The following is a 13,248-nucleotide window of genomic DNA, read 5'->3' on the forward strand; positions in this document are numbered from 1 at the left end:
ATAGCACTGACAGTATTCCGTATAGGTGACAGTACTGGCAGTATTCGGAACAGGTGACGGTGCCGTAGCATGCAGTACAGGCGATAGCAGCGATGACATTCGGTACAGGTGATAGTAAAGATAGTATTCGGCACAGGTGACAGTAGCGATTAAATTCAGTACAGGTGATGGATAATTACGATGGATAATCCGTCCTGTGCATTCCAGCGAATCACGCAACGTACAGACAATGCACAAAATAATGCAATGTGACGTATCAGCATCGCTTTGACCTATGGCGACCTTTGCTACATAACGCTGTAAACAAAACATACTGACTAAATAAATTTCTAAACATATTGTTTGCACATACTCAGCGGTTTCTTACACTCCATACTCGTGTCGAACAAAAAAAATCAGCCGGCTTTACGTGTTTGACCGCGCCATCTGGAGCCCGTACGAACAAGGTTAATTAGCCCCGTCCATTTCAATGTCAATTTCGGAACACAGAGTGACAGCTGTTAAAATCAATCTTATCCGGTTCAGATAAAACAACGAAGATGCAACGGTAACAGAGGGAACGTACGGAAGATGCACGTACCAATATTAAACATATTTCAAACAGCTTTTAATAAATAGCTACATACATTATACACGATGCTGCCAGATACAAGTGAATACCGTTGCATATTGCACGTCATTTATATGTCAATATCTCCGTCCCTGTCGCATTCGGCACGGTGCCATGACATTATCTAAACATGACTTCTCCTACCTGGGTGGTTTGTCCTGTTTGTTGATAAATGACCACACGAATCGACTGATCAGCAACAGGACTGCCTCTCGAATGACTGACCCACGGGGAGACTCGATTGAAATAGAGATCGGTTGCCGGGCAACACAATCCCAAATCGATTCTGATTGGTTCTTGCCTTAAGCATTCATTTCCTTTGATAGTCAAATGGTGTTTTCTTAGAGCCACAGAATACCGTTGACTAGACCGAAGCTGACTACAGCTATGAATCAATAATATATGGCCGTATCTGTCCACTGTCGTCCTCTCTGTATGGTGTGCTGTATAACGAGGGGTTCGCTTATTACGTGATATTGACAACCTTCGAGCAATGTGACATGTTATTGGTGCCTTCATCAATTGTAGGGCACAGCTTGAAAACATATACAAGCTGGTATCGATCAGCTAATAAGCTGAAAAATAGTAATTACATTTTATTTTTAAAAATGCAGATTAACAAGATTTTTCGAAAAGCCCTGGTAACGATTACATTGTTTGTCAAAAACTGACCTTTTGTCAGACACATATGTAAACATGTTATCTTTCACGAAACAGGTCTCTCTCTCTTTGGACATTTCACGGTTACAAAACAGCTTTCATCGTAGGAACATGATTTACTTGAAACAGAGAACGTAATTTACAAAAAAAATAAACAAAAAATAAATAAATAAATAACACCGCTGTTTAAGAGACATAAGTCTTAGGGTATCGTTTCACTGTAGATAAATATCATACACATATAGTGTGTCAGTATGGGTCTACTGTTGTTTTTGGTGTCGCGTTGTCTCACCGACGTTATCCTTGTAGAAACAAAACGGTGTTGACAATATTCACTGTTTTGTTGACCACGTTTCGCTTTAGTCTACATTGCTATATTATTCAAACTTGACCCCTGACCACTATCCTTAATTCTGTGACTATCTAAAGGCTAGGTTCACATGTTGCAGGAGAGTGTGTTTGTTTTAGTGGGTTTTTTTCACTCAACAATATTCCAGCGACGGTCTGTTAATAACAGAGCCTGTCCCAGACAGTCCAGTGAGCAACAGCATGAGCATCGACCTACGCAACTGGGATACCTTGACAGGTCTTAAACAAGTCAGCGAGCCTGGCCATCCGATCGCTAAAGTCGCCTCTTACGACAGGCATGTGTTGCTGAAGATCAGTTCTAACCAAGATCTTCACGGGTTTATTTCAGGGGAGGCAGGTCTGTGAGATAGTGCCGGTTAGTGTCCAGTAAATATGTTTTTACGCCACAGTACGAATATTACATGGGTACGATAGATGGAGTTAGGTTTACTCGATCTTGAAATACAATATGGACAAAAGGTCCTATCGCCTCATGCTTGGTATCAGTCGGAAATATAGGACAGGGTGAATATATGTATAGTGCCCTCAAAACGTAGGGTATCATGAAATATAAAGGTTAATACCAAGTATTAGAACAAAGGTATGTCTGAAACTGACACCCCATAGTTTGCACTTGACACACGCAGTAGCGATAGACGCTGGCGCTGGGTGTCATTCTTGATTTCGATATATGAGGTCGAAATATGTAAACCTTCTGCCAATATTAATGATTCTGCTCAACACACAGTGACGATTTGCTACATTTTATGATAGAGTATGTTTGGTGTCTAGACTCTAGGCAATACAAAGTGTCTACGGTTTATCGACATGCGACCCTTGAAGATCCGGGTTAGAACTGGTATTCAACCCATGCTTGTCACAAGAGGCGGCTAACTATGTTTGTCGTAAGAGGCGGCTAACGGGATCAGGCTCGCTCATCGCGTGGTCAGCCTCGCTGACTTCCTTGACACATGTCATTACGTATCCCAGTTCTGTAGATCGATGCTCATGCTGTTGACCACTGGGTTGTCTGGTCCAGACTCAATTATTTAGAGACCGCCGCCATATAGCTGGAATATTGCTGAGTGCGGCGTAAAATTAAACTCACTCACTAAACATCATCATATTGCCGACAAACGTCTGTGGGATACAAGACGTTGGAACTGGGTAATCGTTGCAGGCTACGTGCCACGTCTTCAGATTAATTTACTCCACACGTATTTGTTGAGGTGGGTGGCCGAGTTTGATAATGTCGAGATGACCGTCAAGGTTACCTCAGACCTTATGCAATCCTTAGACACTTTGGAAGATCTCGTGCAGCTCCTGTACGTGCAACACTCCACAGCCTTTTTGTCCCGTTTGCAATCAGATTAACACATGTATATGTGTGTGTGTGTGTGTGTGTGCGCGCGCGCGCGCGCGTGCGTGTGTGTAATTTTGATTGTAAAAAAGTACATTTAAACTGAAAAGGAGCCCCACTGAGTTTAAAGAAATCCCGAGGAAATCTAGACTTGCTTCACTGTGGGTTTTGGCATAGACAATAGGGAAAATAATGCGGTTAAGGACTGTGATGACAGACCGCGTTTTCAAAGTGTGTGAGTTGATGTTTGTCAAAGACGGTGCTCACCCTTCAAGAATCGTCAATGATCACCTGCAGCAGCGGAACTTCCAAGGAATGCCTTGGCCATCAACGAGTCCTGATCTGCCACCCATTAAACAACTGTATCGTGTGAAAGGCACGCGTGTATGTCATATATTGAGTCAGCGAGGTTTTATGCAATATTGTAGCGATATTCCAGCAATATCACAGCGAGGGACACAAGAAATGGGCTTCACACATTGTACCCTTGCGGTGTATGGAAACTGGGTCTTCGGCTTGGTGAGCACCACAGATAATCACGACTTAGAGACTCACGCGCCGTATGCCCTGTCAATGAATGTTTCAAAACTTGTGTCCTAACTCTACCGGTTTCCAGCTTGTTCACTATGAGTATCCCCTACTATTAAAAGTTTATCTAATGGAATCTAGTTTAACCGTGCTCAGGAACCATGGGGCAGTCTTGTGCTTAATGCGTTCACTTGTTATGTAGAAGAACTTCCGTCGATTCCGCACATGGGTACAATGTGCGATGCCCTTTTCTGGTGTCCCTCGTCATGAAATTGCTTGTACATAGCTATAAGGCGTGAAAATAATATTATTCACTTGCTCAAGCACCCCGAAGATGTGTATCGTTGTTAATGAAATCATCCAAAATGATTTCAGTGGCCATAATCAGTTATTTACATGCCACTGTCACGTACACCACTGTGGGACAGGAAGGAAGGAAGGATAAAAGTGAAAATAAGGAATGAATAAACATTATTAATGTTATGGGAATCAATATCAAATGAAATCAATGCAAGTATGTCCTGTATCAAATCAGTTCAAGCATCCACTGTATCAAATCAGTTCAAGCATCCCCTGTTTCAAATCAATACAAGCATCACCTATATCAAATCAGTTCAAGCATCACCTATATCAAATCAGTTCAAGCATCCCCTGTATCAAATCAGTTCAAGAATCCCCTGTATCAAATCAGTTCAAGCATTACCTGTATCAAATCAGTTCAAGCATTACCTGTATCAAATCAGTTCAAGCATCCCCTGTTTCAAATCAATACAAGCATCACCTATATCAAATCAGTTCAAGCATCACCTATATCAAATCAGTTCAAGCATCACCTGTATCAAATCAGTTCAAGCATCCCCTGTATCAAATCAGTTCAAGAATCCCCTGTATCAAATCAATTCAAGCATTACCTGTATCAAATCAGTTCAAGCATTACCTGTATCAAATCAGTTCAAGCATCCCCTGTTTCAAATCAATACAAGCATCACCTATATCAAATCAGTTCAAGCATCACCTGTATCAAATCAGTTCAAGCATACCCTGTATCAAATCAGTTCAAGAATCCCCTGTATCAAATCAATTCAAGCATTACCTGTATCAAATCAGTTCAAGCATCCCCTGCATCAAATCAGTTCAAGAATCCCCTGTATCAAATCAGTTCAAGCATCCCCTGTATCAAATCAATTCAAGAATCCCCTGTATCAAATCAATTCAAGCATCACCTGTATCAAATCAATTCAAGCATTACCTGTATCAAATCAGTTCAAGAATCCCCTGCATCAAATCAGTTCAAGAATCCCCTGTATCAAATCAGTTCAAGCATCACCTGTATCAAATCAGTTCAAGCATACCCTGTATCAAATCAGTTCAAGAATCCCCTGTATCAAATCAATTCAAGCATTACCTGTATCAAATCAGTTCAAGCATCCCCTGCATCAAATCAGTTCAAGCATTACCTGTATCAAATCAGTTCAAGAATCCCCTGCATCAAATCAGTTCAAGCATCCCCTGTATCAAATCAGTTCAAGCATCCCCTGTATCAAATCAATTCAAGCATTACCTGTATCAAATCAGTTCAAGCATCACCTGTATCAAATCAGTCCAAGCATCACCTGTATCAAATCAGTACAAGGATCCCCTCTATCAAATCAATTCAAGCATTACCTGTATCAAATCAATTCAAGCATTACCTGTATCAAATCAGTTCAAGCATCCCCTGTATCAAATCAATTCAAGCTTCACCTATATCAAATCAATACAAGCATTACCTGTATCAAATCAGTTCAAGTATTACCTGTATCAAATCAAATCAAGCATTACCTGTATCAAATCAGTCCAAGCATCACCTGTATCAAATCAAATCAAGCATTACCTGTATCAAATCAGTACAAGGATCCCCTCTATCAAATCAATTCAAGCTTCACCTATATCAAATCAATACAAGCATTACCTGTATCAAATCAGTCCAAGCATCACCTGTATCAAATCAATTCAAGCATCCCCTGTATCAAATCAATTCAAGCATCACCTGTATCAAATCAATTCAAGCATTACCTGTATCAAATCAATTCAAGCATTACCTGTATCAAATCAATTCAAGCATCCCCTGTATCAAATCAATACAAGCATTACCTGTATCAAATCAATTCAAGCATCACCTGTATCAAATCAATTCAAGCATTACCTGTATCAAATCAATTCAAGCATTACCTGTATCAAATCAATACAAGCATTACCTGTATCAAATCAATTCAAGCATTACCTGTATCAAATCAATACAAGCATCACCTGTATCAAATCAATTCAAGCATTACCTGTATCAAATCAATACAAGCATTACCTGTATCAAATCAATTCAAGCATTACCTGTATCAAATCAATTCAAGCATTACCTGTATCAAATCAATTCAAGCATCCCCTGTATCAAATCAATACAAGCATCCCCTGTATCAAATCAATTCAAGCATCACCTGTATCAAATCAATACAAGCATTACCTGTATCAAATCAGTTCAAGCATTACCTGTATCAAATCAATTCAAGCATCCCCTGTATCAAATCAATTCAAGCATCACCTGTATCAAATCAATACAAGCATTACCTGTATCAAATCAGTTCAAGCATTACCTGTATCAAATCAATTCAAGCATCCCCTGTATCAAATCAATACAAGCATCCCCTGTATCAAATCAATTCAAGCATCACCTGTATCAAATCAATACAAGCATTACCTGTATCAAATCAGTTCAAGCTTCACCTATATCAAATCAATTCAAGCATCCCCTGTATCAAATCAATTCAAGCATCACCTGTATCAAATCAATTCAAGCATTACCTGTATCAAATCAATTCAAGCATTACCTGTATCAAATCAATTCAAGCATCCCCTGTATCAAATCAATACAAGCATTACCTGTATCAAATCAATTCAAGCATCACCTGTATCAAATCAATTCAAGCATTACCTGTATCAAATCAATTCAAGCATTACCTGTATCAAATCAATACAAGCATTACCTGTATCAAATCAATTCAAGCATTACCTGTATCAAATCAATACAAGCATTACCTGTATCAAATCAATTCAAGCATTACCTGTATCAAATCAATACAAGCATCACCTGTATCAAATCAATTCAAGCATTACCTGTATCAAATCAATACAAGCATTACCTGTATCAAATCAATTCAAGCATTACCTGTATCAAATCAATTCAAGCATTACCTGTATCAAATCAATTCAAGCATCCCCTGTATCAAATCAATACAAGCATCACCTGTATCAAATCAGTCCAAGCATCACCTGTATCAAATCAAATCAAGCATTACCTGTATCAAATCAGTACAAGGATCCCCTCTATCAAATCAATTCAAGCTTCACCTATATCAAATCAATACAAGCATTACCTGTATCAAATCAGTCCAAGCATCACCTGTATCAAATCAATTCAAGCATCCCCTGTATCAAATCAATTCAAGCATCACCTGTATCAAATCAATTCAAGCATTACCTGTATCAAATCAATTCAAGCATCCCCTGTATCAAATCAGTTCAAGAATCCCCTGTTTCAAATCAATACAAGCATTACCTGTATCAAATCAGTTCAAGCATCCCCTGTATCAAATCAGTTCAAGAATCCCCTGTATCAAATCAGTTCAAGCATTACCTGTATCAAATCAATACAAGCATCACCTGTATCAAATCAGTTCAAGCATCCCCTGTATCAAATCAGTTCAAGAATCCCCTGTATCAAATCAATTCAAGCATTACCTGTATCAAATCAATACAAGCATCACCTGTATCAAATCAATTCAAGCATTACCTGTATCAAATCAATACAAGCATTACCTGTATCAAATCAATTCAAGCATTACCTGTATCAAATCAATTCAAGCATTACCTGTATCAAATCAATTCAAGCATCCCCTGTATCAAATCAATACAAGCATCACCTGTATCAAATCAGTCCAAGCATCACCTGTATCAAATCAAATCAAGCATTACCTGTATCAAATCAGTACAAGGATCCCCTCTATCAAATCAATTCAAGCTTCACCTATATCAAATCAATACAAGCATTACCTGTATCAAATCAGTCCAAGCATCACCTGTATCAAATCAATTCAAGCATCCCCTGTATCAAATCAATTCAAGCATCACCTGTATCAAATCAATTCAAGCATTACCTGTATCAAATCAATTCAAGCATCCCCTGTATCAAATCAGTTCAAGAATCCCCTGTTTCAAATCAATACAAGCATTACCTGTATCAAATCAGTTCAAGCATCCCCTGTATCAAATCAGTTCAAGAATCCCCTGTATCAAATCCATACAAGCATTACCTGTATCAAATCAATGCAATCATGCCATGCATCAAAACAAGAATGTCATGCAATATATCAAATCAAATCGTGTAAAACGAAACAAGGGTACAAACTGTTTCATCAAATTATCCAATGAAAAAACACTTCAGATATACTCGCATCAACAAATAGGTTCAGAATACCTTCACCTAATTTGAGCAACATACATGAACAATTAATCTTTATCACAGTCCCTGAAGCACATTATTTCACCTACTGCCTAGCACTCCCTGCAAAGACAAAACCCTAAATACTAAATCAAGTTTCCTTCAGGTTTTGAATACCCCGTCTCACCGAGTCTCCTTTTCATTTGAAATTGGTTAATTTGTTACAATCAAAATTATATATAAACAGAGACTAAGTGGTAACCTAGTCCTTAAATGAACTGCAGAGGTTAGGCGTGTCCATGATGGCGAGCTGGACAGATGGAGTCATTTTTAATCGGCTCTCGCAATCATGTTCAGTTTTCGTCTTGTACGACAGACGCTGCCTAGAGTACATAGCATCTGTACGCTGACTGGCGGCATCCTTGTGTGGCGCTGTCACATATGTGTGTTGCGTGTACTTCTTTTGACTGTCGATCTCACTGATCTCACGGATCAATAGTTATGTACCGTGATGTTCAGAGTCCAGCCACAGCTCCGAGGCACCCCCAACAGGGAATTATAAACAACGCTCGTTACGGAAACCTTGTGCGGAGCTTGTCGCTGCGACTTACGCTATCTATGTACTGTAAATGGAGATATAGTGAAATTATTACGAATATACTGGAACTTTTAAGGTGCAGAACTATACGAGCCAGGGAGTTAGCTTACTTTTACAAAAATAAGTAAACTCAAACTCGGCAAAGATATTATGCACTTAAACAAGGAACTGATCAGAAATTTTGACAAAATTGAACCCAAACGTTACTGGATTGTCATTGTTTTTGTATGAGATTACGTGAGTCTAAAGCCAAGAGTTGGCCGGAATAAACGTACACGCAACAATTTTTAGTAACGTTGGCAACGGTGTTCAGACAAACGTTCAGCCCGTTTGTTATGTTCAAATCTTCTGAGTGCTGAGTTAGTGAGTATGGTATTATGCCGCTTTTAGCGATAGTCCAGCAAAATCACTGCGATGGACACCAGAATTGGGCTTCATCACACACTGCGCTCATGCGGGTGAATCGAACCCGGGTCTTCGGTGTGACGAGCGAACACTTTAACCACTAGACTACCCCACCGCCTCGCACATTGTCATCCTCGATAACATGGTGGACAAGGGTCATGTTATCCCAACAGTGTAGTTCTATACTTATGGCGAGTGAGAATATAGTAAATTGTGTGACACACAAGTAATGTAAATAATAATATAATTTCCCTCAGTAATATCAGTCATATGCAAATATGTAAGTGATCACAACATGATAAATTATTCTCAATGTTGGGTTTTTATCAATATCGATTTGTCTTGCGGCCAGTCAGTATCCATCGCACGGTGCTTGATTTCTGATGAAACGGTTGTTTAGTCATTCACACAATCACAATTCACCCAAAACCAAATCTGTTTTAAAAAAGAAATTGTTTGAAGTATGTTCTTCAAAAAGTATAATTAGCACTGATAAATCCACAGAACATTAAATAGGTTTCTTCCACAGTTTCGTCTTGTAAATTATATCTCGAGACATGTGAAGCAAAACAAATTCCCCAGGGTTCTTCCACATTTTAGTCTCGTAATTATATCTCGACATATGTGAAGCAAAAAAAAAAAATTCTCCAAGGTCTCTTAGAACACTGGAAGATAGATGATTTTCTTCAAATATTTTTTCTGGACCCTTTCAACTTGTTCAAAGTGGTGAAATCGCACATTTAGGATCTGTGTGTCCATATATGTGCCATATTATCATGCCATACCTATAAATGGTCGATGAGGGAAATAGCCATAAAGCAAAATGACCTTCAGAATCGTGTATCCGATTCCTCAAAACATGACCTGAATGGATGCTGCGACGGTTATGGTTGTGTTTTGTAGCTTTGCAATGTATAGCGAAGCTGATTCATTAAAGAGGAAGTGCGAGCGAGAGAGATAATTGTTTTTGACATTATTTCTTGTGTAATATATGATCACTGTGCTACTGGTTGACACGCCAGACACAAAATGGCATTACGTTTTAGAGGATTAAAGAGAATTTCGGTGAGTAATTTTGAGAATCATGGCATTCACTAGTCTCGGGTACATTAAGTGTAAACGTTTACTTTTAGCATTCACGTTCACGTGATTTTTATGCTGTCGTTATCAGCGTTTTATACAGTAAATAAATATTGGGGGGTTTAAAACACATACACTGTGACCTGACTCGTTGTGAACTGATGACAGGTGATTCAACAAAGCTGAATTGATTATAGCATGTGTGATACTGAGGGATAATGAGGGAAAACGGCGCGTTCTAAATGGCTACAGAGGCAACTGTCACAGTCCCTTAACCACATTATTTCACCTACAGTCTAGCCCCCAACTTGGTTGGCGGATGTTATCGTATACTAATTGTAAAAGTCGATTCATATGCTTTTGATCACTGGATTATTTGGTCCAGAGTCGATTATTAACAGACTGCCTCCATACAGCTGGAATATTTTTAAACAGCAAATTAAAAATGCAAACAAATGTTTCCTAATGCCTTAGTACCATACCCCATGCTAATGGCCGCAACTCTCCCCTTAACATGCAATCCCCAAACGAAGCAGGTTTGTAATTGTGGTGACTTTTATGAAACTAGATGATGCCTGTATCAAGGCAATTAAGATAAAGCAGAAACCCCTCGCACAACACAAGGGAAACAAGAAGACAAAACACTCTTCATGGACATATCTACTAGTTATTACAGTTTGTCAATGTTTTGGTGTCCATATGGCAGAGTGGAAGGAGCGTATTTTAAGGTTTTACAGTTCTGCTCGTGAAAAAAACACTACCACCAAATCCAGTAGAGGCCGAGTATTTTATTCAGAAATACAAACCTATCAAAAGGTGTAAACCCCAAAAAGGCACATCTAGGGATCATGGTGGGCATGGCGAACACGTGTACCAAGTTTGATAAAGCAAAACGATAACATCCTCAAAGACACAGCAAAAGTGATGTTTCCAAGGAAACCGCAAAAAATCATATCTGGGTCTAATCCCTACAAGGCACATCTAGGGATCATGCCTGACACGTGTACCAAGTATTATGAAGCTATCATGTATAGTTTAGGAGATCTTCTCTGGACAAGATGACATACTCATCATCTGTCATAGTCACAGCAAAAGTGATGTTTCCAAGGAAACCGCAAAAAATCATATCTGGGTCTAATCCCTACAAGGCACATCTAGGGATCATGCCTGACACGTGTACCAAGTATTATGAAGCTATCATGTATAGTTTAGGAGATCTTCTCTGGACAAGATGACATACTCATCATCTGTCATAGTCACAGCAAAAGTGATGTTTCCAAGGAAACCGCAAAAAATCATATCTGGGTCTAATCCCTACAAGGCACATCTAGGGATCATGCCTGACACGTGTACCAAGTATTATGAAGCTATCATGTATAGTTTAGGAGATCTTCTCTGGACAAGATGACATACTCATCATCTGTCATAGTCACAGCAAAAGTGATGTTTCCAAGGAAACCGCAAAAAATCATATCTGGGTCTAATCCCTACAAGGCACATCTAGGGATCATGCCTGACACGTGTACCAAGTATTATGAAGCTATCATGTATAGTTTAGGAGATCTTCTCTGGACAAGATGACATACTCATCATCTGTCATAGTCACAGCAAAAGTGATGTTTCCAAGGAAACCGCAAAAAATCATATCTGGGTCTAATCCCTACAAGGCACATCTAGGGATCATGCCTGACACGTGTACCAAGTATTATGAAGCTATCATGTATAGTTTAGGAGATCTTCTCTGGACAAGATGACATACTCATCATCTGTCATAGTCACAGCAAAAGTGATGTTTCCAAGGAAACCGCAAAAAATCATATCTGGGTCTAATCCCTACAAGGCACATCTAGGGATCATGCCTGACACGTGTACCAAGTATTATGAAGCTATCATGTATAGTTTAGGAGATCTTCTCTGGACAAGATGACATACTCATCATCTGTCATAGTCACAGCCTAATTCATGTTTCCATGGAAACCGCAAAATGTGAAATTTATATCTGGGTTTAACCACCAAAAGGCACATCTGAGGATCATGCTTCGTAACATTCGTAACAAGTTTGGTAAAGCCTCGTATCACACATAGTTGACGAACCATCCACTTCGGTTTAACAAAGTCAACATCCTCACTTCGAAACATCAAGACTTCACTAAAACAAAACTCTCAGAAGCTACCATCATGAAACAGAGAAAAACAGAGATCAAGGGTATTACATGCCGTCTGCCGGAGATCTAATCAAGCAACAGACTTCTTAAATTAGCATCCGATCAGCTTGCCACAACGTTCACAATCTTTTAAATCCTTGTCCGTACAGTACATAAGGCTTCATTTCCAGTGTGCGTCATCACCTGTGTGCCATTTCTTATCCTTACAATGGTTCCTGTATCCTTTGCCGATTTCTTATAAGATGTAAATCTTCGATCCCTCGGATTCGCCATTAGAATCTGTTTTCAGCAATCCATTCTTGTCGTAAGGAGGGATCGTGCGGTCGGGCTCTCTGACTGGCTGACACATGTCATCGTAACCCATTTGTGTAGATCGGTGCTCATGATGTCAATCACTGAACTGCCTGGTCCACACTCGATTATTTACAGATCGGCGTGATACAGCTGGAGTACTGACAAGCGCGGTGTTGAACAACACAAAACAGCAAACCTATAAAATCTGTTGTTCACAACATATCACACACGCACACATAAGAGTGTATGAGTCCAAATATGCAGGAATATCGACTAGTATATTCTCATTTCATCAGCAACATCAAGGTTAAAAATTACACACATAAAACAAAAGCAAAAAACGGAAATTGGGTAGGTTAAACACGTTGGGTATATGACTATTTAGCTCTACACCTGTGTCTTTGCTAATAAATAAATAAATAAATAAATAAATAGATAGATAGATAGATAGATAGATAGATAGATAGATAGATAGATAGATAGATAGATAAAGAATCACAGTTCTGACCATCTGATTTTGATACTTATATATCACAAACCATCGCACTGGGCTAACCCTATGCGTGAGGGCACTACAACCTTCGGTAGATAACCTCAAGTATGCACTAACAGAATAATCCCTTTCCTTTACAATGCTTACAGCTGATTTGTTGGAGTTTATCTTACGTTACATCCCCAGAGTACAGAGGCATTGGCCCTCTGAAGACGCGGTCAGGGTCATCGTGGGTG

The sequence above is a fragment of the Haliotis asinina genome, chromosome 5 (assembly GCF_037392515.1).
Source record: "Haliotis asinina isolate JCU_RB_2024 chromosome 5, JCU_Hal_asi_v2, whole genome shotgun sequence".
NCBI classification, from domain to species: Eukaryota; Metazoa; Mollusca; class Gastropoda; order Lepetellida; family Haliotidae; genus Haliotis; species Haliotis asinina.